The sequence below is a fragment of the Labrus mixtus genome, chromosome 5, assembly GCF_963584025.1.
Source record: "Labrus mixtus chromosome 5, fLabMix1.1, whole genome shotgun sequence".
Taxonomy (NCBI): Eukaryota; Metazoa; Chordata; class Actinopteri; order Labriformes; family Labridae; genus Labrus; species Labrus mixtus.
Window position 1 is genome coordinate 24,280,335 of NC_083616.1, and position 14,229 is coordinate 24,294,563.

The window sequence follows — 14,229 nt, forward strand, 5'->3', positions numbered from 1 at the left end:
TCCACTCTGACTGTGTATTTAATTTGATTCAAGCAAAAATGAATACCAATAAAACACCCACCTGTAGTGACTACAGCGTTATCAACATTTTAATGGTTATTTTTCAGTGTGGGCAGCACTTTAAGAAACGCTTAGGTGGAAAAATAAGATCAAGGTCTTTGCTACAGCACAAGAAATATCTGCAGTGGCTCAAGATTCAACATGTGTGTGAACATGTCAAACAAATGAAGATCTGCATCGAACCAAATGTCTTCTGTTGTCTACTCTATACCACAGTCAGATTCAGCATGGAAACCTGATCTCTGGAGTAAAACTCCTATACTGGTACTGCGACCATCCAACATCCACTATATACCTTCCTGCAGATATGTTACGGCTCTAAACTTAATCTAGGAAGTGATTACTTTTGTCACTAGAATGCAATTGGGAAAACAATTTAGAACAATATAAATATGGTTATAGAAACAGGGTTTGAAGATCCCTTCCCTCTTATATCATATCTTTGCTCATGGATCATGGAGATAGATTGTAGAAGGAGCTTACCATGTTATGATAAATTGGAAAATGATGCCTCTGCTAGTTAGTTTAAATAACATTCACACGCTTACAACAAAATTAACAATATTGTCGCTGGAAGAAAAATTAAAAAATAATACAGCAATCTCTGTTGAAGAGCTGTAATTAGGTTTCAGTGGGAGGGAATCATGGGTAAAATGAGCAAATGGTAAAAAAGAAGAGGTTTCTTTCATTATACAGAGTTAATCTAATTTGGTTTGTTTGTTTTTTAAACTTTGAATAAATAGGTTTAAAGAACTCTGAGAAAATCGAAGCAAAACTGCCTTAGAAATATAAATAATACCCCCCATTTAAGAAAATGTACAACTTATTCAAATAACACCAATAAAGAGGTGCTCATGTGTACAAAGAAAACTTTTGTAATCAATGATTCTCATCTTAAAATACATATAACACACATAAAGTTCATTTGGCTTGTGTGTTTTGTCGTGTTGTTAGAATGTATTCTTTTTAATTGAACCTTTATTTAATCAGGTTGGTCCCATTGAGATTAAAAACCTCTTTACCAAGGGAGACCTGGCAGAGACAGCCAGCAACAAAACACAAAGTTACAGACAGAGACACAAAGGGAGAAGTAAAATTTCCAAAAACACTAAAATGTGCATTAAAAGAGAACCATCTATGAATGAAATCTGGGAGTCAGTAAGCAGTCAAGATAAAAACATTGACATCCTATATAATCAGCGTCCATGTCTAAAAACATTTAAGGACACCAGCTCCTTGAGTTTCAGGTCATTCTGCAAAAGATTCCAGGCTGACACCCGTTTCCCAATCTCTGTATAAAGAGGTCCTCAGAATGCAAAGAATACTGTCCGGTACTTGTCTGCGTGATAAAAACATATATGGGAGCAGACCAATATATAAAGGTGTACCAGTGTATGAGCCTATCGGTCGCCAGAGCAGGCCATTCTACCCGAGAGTACAACTCACAATGCTGAGTCGGAGCTTAACAGTTTGTTATGAACCTCAAGGATGCATGGTAGGCTGTATCAACCATATGGAGACACTGAACAAAAGCAAGCATGTACCAATCACCATATTCCAAATCAGGTAAACAAAAGTTGCAGCAACAAGATGCTTTTTTAAAAGAAAAACTTCATAGATGTGTCTAGTAGTTTTACCAGCACATTTAACAAATTGGGGTTATGTTATTTCATTTAATTTCATTTCAAACCTTTATTTAAGCCTTAAAAACCATTGAGGTTTCCCTCATTTACAATGATGTCGAGATACAGATCAAAAGAAGAAACAAAAAGAGCACAAATAAAACATTAAGACAGGTCAGGATAATTCTCATTACAAACAATTACACACGGTGGTAAAGTGGTTTGAGATAATTTCCTTAATCTGCCCAAGAGAAACAAAAGTGTCGCTCTTGAGACAGTGTTGTAAATTGTTCCACATTTTTGGAGCTAAGAAGCTAAAAGTGGATTTTCCATGTTCAGAGTAAACCCGCCGGACTTGGAGCAATAGACAGTCAGTAGAGCGAGTAGGGGCCGATGGTCCAGTTCAGCAGAGATGTTATATGAGATGGTGTATGTCCAATAACGGATTTATAAATAAAGACATACACATTCTCTGTGACAGAGAAGACCAGCCAACTTTGCTATAGAGAATACAATGATGAGTGTTATAGGGGTCTCCGGTTCTGAATCTAAGAGCAGAGTGATAAATTGAATCTAGGGTTTTAAGAGTGGAAGCAGAGGCATGTCTATAGATGGTATCGCCATAATCAAGCACTGACATAAAGACAGCTTCAACGATAAGTTTCCTACAAACAGGATGGAAGTTATGTGAGGGCGGCTGTGCCTCAGTTGGTTGAGGCACAGCTCCTGTAGCCACATGTCCGATGTGTCTTTGGGCAAAGGTGTGAATGATGGGTACGTGTGACCTGCGTTGTAAAAGCACTTGGGAGTAGTCAGAAGACTAGAAAAGTGCTATACAAGCTCAAGTCCATTTACCATTTGTGGTTATATAGTGCTTTATGCAATCAAAAATACACAAGAACAAATACCCCAACTTAACCGGTTACATGATTCAGTTGTGGAAAAATAAGATACCCATTTGCGTTGTATAAGAAAAGAGTTCACCTTCAACATAAATGCTGGAAATCAGGAAAGTACAACAAACCTAGAATACTGTACTTTATGTGAGGTTACCTATATATTCTCACCTTATAGCTCCACACTTAAAGCACTTGACAGTAACCTCTCTTATACGTTGTCCCTCTCGGGTCAGAGTGAACCTTTGACTAGCCGGCCTCCTCTGTCTTGGCCAGGAAATGACTACAGTTCAAGTGGAAGTGCTTAACAGCTGGTAGCTGCGATCCATAAACACGAGATGGGGGCCCTGATTGGAGCCGCACACTGTGCAACGTCAAGCTAAAGTTTCATTCTTCTGCCTCACACTGTAAATCACACAGTGCAGGGAAACAGAAGCCAGATGGCTGTTCACCTCCAAGCACTGAGTCAATGTGCACATGTTAGGGCTCGTCTGTGTACTGTAGTTTAATGTCCATTTGTCCACATGTTTGAATGTGTGGGCTTGTTATACATTGGGTCAGCTTGTATGGAAGTTCATCTCAGTTTTCAATAAGTTTGTACCCTACAGCAACTCCACAAGTTATAGCTTCCATCCAACCAATTTAGTTAGTCGAAAATTCCAAATACAGAAGAAAAGGAAATTAGGCGTATAGTTCCTGACAGTGTTTAAGACGTGTTGATTAAAGCTCCTGTGTGGAACTTTCGGGTTGTGCTGTTTATGGCGCCCCCTGTGGAGAAAGTTGGAATCTCATAATTTTGCTGATCTCTTCTTACACATCTGCGAGTTGAATGAAACCTTTATTGCCCCTAGGGGAATTTGCCTTGCACAGAGAGCATAAAAGTTGTGTTTTCAGGCAAAAAAAAACAAAAACATATCCTTCTTTATTTTAAGTGTTACATGATCTCACAATGAATCTTTGGCGTGTTCAAATTTAAAAAAGGCTGTCTTGTCTGACACCTACCCCATGGCAGGGGTCACAGGCAAATAACATATCTGTACAGTAATAAGCTGTTTTATGGCTGATGGTCTCAATTGCTATTGTAGGTCTTAAAGATGCATCAGTATTTATTTCAGTCTGTTTCCTTACCAGCGAAAAACACCTCACAGGAGCTTTAAAGGCAGAAAAGGACTGAAAAGATGAAATTATTTAATCAGATCATTAGAGACAGAAGAGTGTGTGTGTTCACTTTAATTATAATCTTTGAATTTCTATGTAGAAATGCAATTCATATTGACACACAAGCAACAAGCTATTTTAATGTAGTAATAGAACAGATTGGGTCTAATTTGCCGCCATGAGATTCACTCATTAGCTTGTATTAGCACCTTTAAAAAAACGTTTGTGATCATCATTAAATAATTATAATGATTTTCCCATCTGTCACAGTTAAATAAAATGCTTGGTTAAGTTTAGGTGCACTACCAGCTTGTCAAGGTCAGGGGCAAGTACATGTACAAAATCGCATTAGAGATATGAGGTTACCATCATGTCAGCAGGGGGCGCCAAAATTGGCACAAATTGAACGTTTCCCACAGGAGCTTTAAGGTAAAGAAGGTAATTGTTACTGCCAAGATCACTGGCTAAATGCCTTTTATTAATAAGAGTTTTAACAAGATTCTGTGTTAAACGTGTGTGTGTGAATGTGTGTGTATAGGGAAATTATTATTAGGAGATACTTTACTTCGTCTTTGCTAATAAGAGTTTAGAGTCCAGAGGAGATTACACTTTGGCTTTACAACATTAAGGGTCTTATTGTGATACTAACAGCTCTAACTGAGGTGAAGAGGTGAAATGTAAAATAGGCTAATCTCTATTACTTATGTTGGTCCTTGACCTCGTAATTTATCATATTATGGTTTGGAACAACCTCTGCATAATGAGTACTCGTGGTCAAATATTCCATACTGATTAAGCGCCTCTCTTATATTCTCTCAAAACAACTCAGAAAGAAGTGTCAGATACTGTTTTAAATAAACAGAATATTTTATACTGTATGTTTTACTACTCTGATATTACTTTCATATCTCTGGCAACTCCTGCAAAATTTCCACATTTCTTAAAATTTAGAGAAAATAATCTTCCTCCACTGCTTTGTTCATGCCTTTGATACTTGACAGTATAATTTTTCCATCCAGATTTGGACTACATTCAGACATTTCCTGACTGTCTCTCTTTCTCTTTATTTCAAAACCCTTCTCTTATTATTGCTCTTCTCACTATCTGGAGTACACATGTCTTTTCTTGGATCTGCTTTCATACTGCTTAGTACTAGGCAAGGCAAGGCAAGTTTATTTATATAGCACATTTCAACAACAAGGCAATTCAAAGTGCTTCACACAACATCAAAAGCATCATGACAGAGGGGGAAAAAAAAAACCTGACTAAAACATTATTTTATGCCTTTTAGGCTTTTATCGTAGCAGACAGTGGCGAGAATAGAAAACAGGGAATACAGCATAAAATAAAATGCACAGTGTCGGAGCAAAGGCCTCTTTACATGGGGCGCACGACATGACTACTTGTGTATAATTGTCTGCTATAAACTTGGTTTACCAAATGTGGCTAACGTTAACAGTGCTAGTGTCGCCAGCTTTTGGTCCTCTTGCATGTTAAAGTCCATTCCGGTTCTAAATGTAGTAACACGTTGCTCCGGGGGATAATGCAAGTTTAACCTGACACAGCCTACATACAACTTTATCTGCTTTTCTAGATCAAAATACTGCATAACCGCGCTGCTGCTACAAGATGTTATCTGTTGAATGTCATGTTGAGAGAGGGAAGAGCAGCCCTATTAACCCAGCCAGTCTTTGGCTACAGCTGCGGATAGTGGCAGGCAGCTACTTGAGAATAACATTTGACTGGCATCGAGGACCAGCATAAAAAAAAAACATGAATAATTAGTTCAATTGAGAAGTAATTCTGGTGCCAACAAGCAAGGCTGATGACATTTAACTGTTTAGACTAAACAAGCACATCCTTAGTTCTTACATCTACCACTGCATCCTCATGCTATGCACTTACAGTATACTTTAAATGGAGGGAACATTTCTTAAGCATATAAATGCATTAAGCAAACACTGTACATGAAGGCTACATTCCTGCAGACACACTGGCTCATAATGGCCCAAGACACTGCTCCCAATGATATCTTTGAATTGACAAATGCTCTCCTCTCTCTCTGCTCCAACAGCACTTTTATTGAACTCTAATTGGCCAAGACAGCTGCTGTATTGGCCGTTCAGCAGTAGGGCCATCCTGTCCGGTATTATGGGGTGTGAAAGGAGGAGATGAATATTGAAGGGGAGAGGCAAAGATAATGCTGGTGATAGAGGTTGGCTAAAAGCTGACAGGACAACCCAATGGAGGGGAAACGGACAACTGACAAGACTGCAGCCAACTGAGCAAGAGAGCGGGAGGTAAGATCGATCGGCATTAGTCAAAAAAACGATCAATAGAAAGACCGTTAAGTGGCTGGGAAGGCAAACTTCCTTCAGAGGCCCGGTCTCTGATATTACGCGGGTTTAATCACATCCTTTTCAATTACCTGAAACAGTTTAATACTGTGGGCTCCTATTGGAATTTGAGGGGGGAAGCAGAAAAATGGACACATCAAATCTAATTAAAATATGTGTGTGTGGATCTCAAAGGTGATTGCTAAAGGAGTGAGGAGGTTGAAACAAGTGGAGCTTAGTGTTGTATTAATAATACTCATTCTCCTTATCCTCAAGGTGGCCATTTTCCTCCGACATCATGCTGAAAGACGACGGTGCCTTCTTCATTCGCTTCTGCCGTGTCTGTATGTCTCTCTCCCTCAGCTACTAACATCAAACCAGAAAAGCCAAGAGCCCCCTCTGCTGGTTAAAAAAGAAGTATTGCATTGAATTCGCATCGATTTGAATTGCCGGTCATTTTATCGACTTTTAATTATATCTGGAGGTTTTTTTACATCCCAACTTTTAAGCTAACTTGTGTGTTACCTAGAATTTTACTATTTTCTTACTAAATTATAGGCCTACGTACATTTCTGGCTAACTATAATATTAACAAACATTTGGCTTAATGCTAATGTTAGCTTTAGTCTAACAGAAGATTTGACTGGAATGGAACAATGTCACTTCAAGTTTTCATGATCCATTGGCTTTTCTTTAGCCGTTTAATTCTACAGATCTGAAGTGATAAGGATTTGTCAGATTATATTTATTTATAAGGTTTGAAAGATGAGGACACAACAAGTCCTTTTGATAACAGCATTTTAGCTTCCCACTCTGAACATGATGTCAGAGGAAAATGGTGGCCGTGTGCATGTGGTACATTGGACATACTGTATGTTTAAACAGCACCATGTTGACTGTTGCATGTTTTTCTACTTTCACATCAAAAAAAGGTATTTCTAAGCAGGTTGTTTGGAGGTTCATAAGTGCTGTTTTTTCACTGCTAAACCTGAGAGAAATGGCTGTCCACTTCTTTCACAGCTCTGGCTACAAAATGCATTTTTTTTACACATTTCCTCCAAGCTCTGTCTGGAAGCCTCGGGCAGGCGTGAATTTGCCCATGAGCGATCTCTCTGCTCTGGCGCTCTTACCCGTCTCTCTTTCTGTCCTTCCTGACTACATCTACTCCTCTCCCTCTCTCCTGCCCTCTCTCTCTTTTTCTCATTCTCCTCCAGCTATTCTTACCCCGCTCAGTGGAGACCGTCAAACCAATCTGCTTCAGTGACACTTTTACAGGATGTCCAGGTTGAACTGTGACCCTGAGATCCAGACAGGGCCCAAATCTGTCACATGATTTAGAGCGGCAAATAAATTAGCAGCAAATTACCTGTCAAACACCTGCTGGTGAAGATGTCGAGAGCGTCCTCTTTTACCCAAGAACAGCTGGTACAGGAAACCGAAAAGGTGCATTTCCATTTGACCAGAAATCACTTTACTTAACGACCCCCTGCCTCTCGCCACCGCCAAGAGGACCCGTCAATATCATCACATATCATCTCTGGTTGGATGCGACACAAATCGTAAGTGACACGTGAGCTGTCACTGGCGCTGTTCTCTGTGGGACAAATAAGTTTAGCGATTGGCAGAATTAATCAGTGTTGACAGGAGGAGAACTCCCTCGGCTGTTTCCAGTCACGACGCTTTGTTTTCCTCACCTCCTAATTGCTCTTGCTTGTGTAATTAACTAATTGCGTCCCGTTATGATTTTAGAGATGATTGTTTAATTCAGTGCAATGAGAGCGGTGTCGTTGGCACATGCGGCAAGAAGTTCAATGAGCTGACACGGCACACTGGGACCCATTATCTGGAATAAGTAAGAGTGACGAGAGTTATTTAGACGTAACTGTTAAATAATCCTTTTATGATACTTTTATTGATGAGATCTGTTGCTTGGAGCAGTTCAGAGGAAAAAGTGATGAGTGCTGAACATGAAGGAGGAACCGCACTGAAGGGAAACTTGTAGTGTAATCATTGTTTGTGTTGATTATGGAAACATTGAGATCATTGAGTCTTAATGCTTCATATCCAAATTAAACTCACTTTCAAAGTGTTGTTTTATGACACAAGAAAACAAAGCCAACAGTCACTGTGCACAGATATTCAGCAAACCTTAGTTTTGTTCAGCTGGGCGGCTCTGGAGAAGCCTGCTGACTTTTCAAACATCAGTTGTTTTTTAAGGAGGTACATATCTAAAATTACAAGCTATTAAGACAAATACTTTAAAAAGGTTGTTCTAAATATCTTAGAAAAAGATCCCCAAGATCGGGGGATCAGGGTGCCCAACTCTTGTGTTGTTACCTATTTATGGAACTTTTTAATATATGAGTCTTATTTTATTTTTTTATGTTACTGAGCCTCAACCAAAGGTTATTTTCTGTCACTATATGTGATAGACAATAACGTTTTTTGAATCTTTGAAAGCTGCCAAATCGAAGAGTGGGAAGTTATTCTTAAAAATACCAAATGAATAAATTAGTTACCTCAAATCAACACAGATTTATACCCAGTGATGCACTGATTGCGAAAATCAAGGCCGATACAGATGTTTAAAGTAACAATTTAGCCAATTTGATGATTCTGATTCCGCAACAAATCCTGATCTCACACAGGGCACTGGATTCTACCGTCTCTCTTCATTCAGTTCTGCCTGGGTGCCTCTGCAGAAGCCTGCTGACTTTACATTGCTTGCAATAGATACCACCTGTTTGGAGAAAACACATTAAAGCTCAAAATGAAAGGTAATATCCAATGACCTTTTGGATGGGACCTATCTACATTATTCAAGGCGAGCACGGAGCAGATTTGATGCGGAATCGGCTAAACGATGCACCCGAGTCATGTTTTATTCATTCCGGCTGCTTGGCGTGCTGCAACCGCACAAAGACAAATGTTGGGAGGATTATAAAGAAACACTGAGAAAAACTACAGAAGGAAATCAAGTAATAACAGAGGGAATGTTAAATAAATTGTCACTCTAAGCTCTGAATTATTGAACAGTTTTGGACTACTTTTCTCTAAAATTGTTCATTTTGAAAAAGGTCAGAGCGGAGAAATTTTTCTCTTTGAGGACCTTACAGTGCATTCAAGGCACAATAAAGATTTAGAACAATTGTTTCTGGTCATTACTGATGAGCCATGCTGACACTTTTTTCTTGAATGTTTTGATGACGGCTTTTTTTCTTACATTTTCATTTTTCTATGATCTTTTTATTCCAGTATTTAGAGCCAAGGAATGTGGCTCCTTGGCTAATTTAATCTTCTCTTGTTTCTAATCCAAGCATATTTTTTCCCCCGTGATTTAATCAGTGAGCGAGGTTGTGTCTACACGAGCCTTGACAGAGGTGAGTGTGTTGTAGCTGCAGGTGTTTGCATCTGTTGTCCAACCTGAGCCATCGGCAGAGATCACCATATGCAAGGCTGACCTCTGACCTCATCCCTCGTCACTCCCTGCAGCGACACTCACAAACTCAGCGCAGAGTTGAGTATGTGTGTCAAGTCATTGTGTGTTTTTTCTTAATTCACTTCAAAACAATGTGTGTGTGTGTCTGTGTTTCAGAAATCTTGTTAAGAAAAAAAAAAGCAAGATCAAAAGACACAAGTCAAAAGTCAAATTTAGCCTCATATGGAGAATTCTATTCAGCAAAGAAAGCACACAGAACAATGCAACACATCATCGAATCATCATAATTGTTTTATTACTCCTTCTTCATTATCACCACATTAAGCTATTGAGGATGGAGAAATAACTTGAGTGTGCGCCCCCTTAAAAAAAGGCTGTTCTGAAATTAAACAAGACTGCTCAAAGAGAAAGATGGCAGTGTTTGAAGATGTCTTTGAAGTCCCATAAACCCCTGACGTTGTTTCTCAGTCATTTGTGCAACTTGTTCAGAACTAAATGAGCTCATTCACTTTACATGAAGGAGAAATTATCTGAAAAACAGTACATGAGCTTTTGATAGAACAGCTGGCGTCTGAATGTGCTTTTTGTTTCCATTCATATTTGATGATAGCGCTCCAGCTCCACACTGTTTCACACTAGTTTTTGGCCTATAACTGGCGGATTCTGTCGTTTTCTGCTTAAATTGAAAGGATTTTCAATTTCTATGATTTACTTCCTTGTCCTGCATTTATTATGACTCAACAAGTACATTGTCCAGAGTCTATAAAAAGCACTTTTTATAGAGTTACATAAAGCACTCTGTCATATCCAGACACAAGCTGTTATCTACATCACAGCGTCAGTCAGAGGAATTGATATGCATTCTCCTGTGACTCTGCTGCTTATTGTTCTGAGATGAAACTCCTCCCGGGGGCCCACGCAGTCTCTGTCTGCTCCACGTCTTCTCCCCCCACCGACAGCCTGCACAACATCTAATGATTTTCATCTCAGTTTTCTGATTCTGTGCGTCTTTTTAAGCCGCTCTCTGAGGGGCCGTGCAACGTAACCTTACTCCATATCCCTCCTGTCAGTCTCTAGCTATGACCCATCCATCATCTGCTGTATAATTACTCTGTACAGCGACGTCTCCGCCTGTCACTGTAACTTCCACAGGCTGCGTTCAGAAGAGCAGCCAGCCCGGCACATGTCTATTCACAGAGTATCTGCAGAAGTGATTAGAGCTGCAGGCCAACCTCATCAGTGACAGAATTAAGACCTCAGACGCAGTTTGAGGTGGATCAGTGCTGGGCTGGGGGTTGAGATTCATTTCAATTTGTTTCGTCTATACCTTTGAAAATATGTTGATGTAGTATAATCTTGGTATTTCACACAGGAAAATAGGTTCCAGTGGGATAAAAAAGTAAGATATCAACAAAAAGTAAAGAGAGAGAGAGAGAGAGAGAGAGAGAAGGAAGGCAGGAGCGAGAGAGAGAGGGAAGAAAAAGAGTGATTTTTGGCTGAGCGGCTGTCTCACATGAAGAGCGGCATGCTGCGACCATATGCTAGTCCAGGTGGACTTGGTATCCAGGCAACTGTATCAAAGCAGCGGGGGCATTCGCGATTGAATCCAGAGGACTTTTCAAACGGAGCAGTCAGAGAGAACAATGCGGCTATCATCTGTCGGCAGGTAAGATCACCTGGCCTCGCTGAGCCGGACTCCCCTTCTGGAAACTCCACAGGGAGTTCATTCAGACCGTCTGCTGCCTCGGAAAGACGCTCGCACAAGGTGTCTGAAGGGAACACTGGCATGTTTGTTTCATTTTGATTTTCAGCAGCGAGGGCGTGTCAGCACATACAAAGTACTGGCCAGGTGTTTAATACAAATGAAGAGACTATAGAAAGAAGCATGCACACTGGAGAAATGTTCCTGCACTGTATTTCAATCAGCTGCATCTCGTCTTGAAACAGAGTTAACCATAATGTTTGAGTTAGATACAGATAAAAAAATGAAAGAGCATGAATCTTATCCAAAGGGGGTTTGTTTTTGGTATAAAGTTGATACTAAACAATCCAGAAAGTCCTCCAATTTGGTCCAAGTTTGCTGTCCAAAGATTGAATTTGAAATAAAACGTACAGTCAGATCATAATGAATGGAGGGATGTTTTCCTACCAATCCATGTCCTGTGCGTGTGCAGGTCAGGCATGAGTCATCTCACAGAGGGCTCCTGTGTGCTGCAGGGGTGTGCCAACAGGGAAATGAGCCCAAGGTCAGAACGACACATGGAAACCTTCCTGTAAGAAACCAAACACCTGCCATCCTCTCTGCCCATGCAGTATAAAGTATGTACAACTTCTTTATTTACCCTGCAAATGAAAGTGAATGCTCTCTAATTGGGCCACGATGCCAAAAATGAAAGTTAGTATTTAGACCGTCATAAATATGCATCATAGATAATCCACCTTTACATTGTAATCTGGTAATTTTCTAAGGACGTCTTGGGGGAAAAAAGTGAAGAATACTTGAATAAAGACTCTTAAGAGGTGATTTGGTCACATTAGAAATCAAAGGGAGTGAGATTTTTGCTAAACCTTTGTCAATAAAAAAAGACTCCGGACACCTTCAAATGATTATGTGACTTGTATTTTTAGTTATCTTAGTTGCTAGGTAAATTATTGTCTGTGTCAGTTGTAATGTGTTTCAGGTGCTTTATCCCTTTTAAACTCAAGGTTTTACTGCTTTCAGCTCTCTGATGTGTGGTTACTGCTGAACACGTCTTTACTTTGCAGAGCATTTCATCTCAAAACTACAAAATGGAATAATATAACAATCATATCAAAGAATACCTGCTAAACATGCATGCTAAGAAATGTGTCCATGTATTCATTGCATTAATTTGTTTTTGAATGGATGATACCATCCACATTGCTAACACAGAAGCTCAGTCTGCAGGGACTTTGGTTGGAGACTGGAGGGTCCTGATGCGGACCAAAGTATGGAGGTTGGTCTGGTTGCTGAAGAGGTGCAGGGTCACTTCTCAAGTACTGCAGCGGTGCCCTTGAGCAAGGCACCAAACCCCTAACAGCCTGTGGAGCAGCGCCCTCACTCTGACATCTCTCCACTAATGCATGTCCACAGGTCCTGTTTGTGCATGTGTGTCGATCAGGCCTGTGTGTGTTAGAAGGATGTCTCTCAATAACAAAGTGTAGAACCTGAATGTCACCTTGGGATTTATACAAATATGTTAAAAAAAAACTATTACAAAACTTAAGTGTTTATGCTCTCCGGTAAAATGTTCCAACCCTGCATGAGTATTGTTTACCAGTAATTCTGCAGTGATCTTTCCAGCAAAAGAAAATAAATTACAAATTGGTTTGTGCTCTGCGTATTATTAAACCTGACTAAATAGCACAGCCTTCTAAGATAGAATTGGCTCTCCAAAGGAAAAGGGCTGGTTAGCAGAAGCTGGAAGAAATAAATGGTCCTAATTGTGCTGATGAGGGAAACAAAAATACCAAAGCAGCACCATCTTAGTGGCAAATTGCTACTTTGTCAGCCGGTTGTTGCAGAGAGAACGTTTTCCATAAAATAAAAAAGGAGGCAATTTGCCCCAAAGTGAGGAATATACTGAGAGCTAAACATACCTGACTCAACCAGAATCCTGTGTGCCAGTACGCTCAGCAAAACACTATCAGCAGCCATTAAATGCTTTATACAACAATAATATTTGTATGGCACATTTTTTTAACCCAATCCATCTGAGTCTGCAGCAACAGCTCGCTTGTTAATGTTGTGTCTGAATGGGAGAATGAGGCATCAACGGTGAACATTTCTGAGCATTATTTTTTTTTTTTGTCTTTCTGGAATTCGGCCCAGACAGCAGGAATGCCAAGTTTTGAGCATTATAGCTGTCACACAAACAGAGCCAAACCTGAAACCCCCTACTGCAGGGGGGGGGCTCAGAATATATCCATGAAATGCAATTACAAAGTATGTTGGAAAAACACAAAATGGTAATGAAAGAGGATACTTGATCCTTGATTTTGTTTGTAAGTTGCTTATTCTCACCAAACACTGAATGATGCAATAGCATTGTTAACATGTCATTTGTCTTTATTGCAGCTTTTTTTATTACTTTGTTATATGAGCTGATTTAAGTGTAATTGGCAGACATTGCACTTCATTATGAAAAGTATAAATGTCTAAACAGTTCTGTTTTAAACCAGCAGCACGGAGGTACAATGCATTTGTTTGACATTTAAAAAAATTAAATTTGAGTGTCAGCAGCCAAATGCGACTTCTATCCTCCTGAACGATGCCAAAATAATAATACAACGTAAAATATCAACCCGCTGCTGCGTCATGGTTTCTCTCCTTTGATTTTACTGTAAAATAAACACAAAATCAGAACCAAGTCTGCAGACGTGACGCTGAATGTTCCTAGTCACATTCTCAATCCAGCGAGGCCAGCAGAGTCCGGGGCTGCAATCTGTCTCTAATCTTCCACAGTCAGGGGGCCGTCAAGAGGGGGTGGGGGGGGGTGGGTGGGGGGGTGAGTCGGCTCAGGCAGCTGTGTCGGCCGCCCCGGCCTAACACACTAACGCCCCGAATCCGCTGTTGCTCTTTTTCATGGAACTTATTTCAGATGAAATGGCGAAAGATCAAAATGTGGATGGTGCACAGTGCAGAGCTCGGGGTATAATGAGTTACAGGTGGGGTTTAAATTCCCCTGCATGCGCTG

The 14,229-nt window shown here is 40.1% G+C and overlaps 1 protein-coding gene across 2 annotated transcripts in view; it reads left to right on the plus strand.

The window, feature by feature from the left end:
* The window catches only part of efna5b (ephrin-A5b), a 179,195-nt gene that overhangs the window by 139,291 nt on the left and 25,675 nt on the right, over positions 1–14,229 (plus strand). Inside the window, exon 6 of one of the 2 annotated variants that reach the window (XR_009673133.1) lies at positions 8,664–8,676. The exons of the other annotated variant lie outside the window; for it this stretch is intronic. The gene's annotated coding sequence lies outside the window, so the exon portion shown is untranslated. Of the gene's footprint in view, positions 1–8,663; positions 8,677–14,229 lie in introns of those variants that run through there. 2 annotated transcript variants of the gene reach the window in all.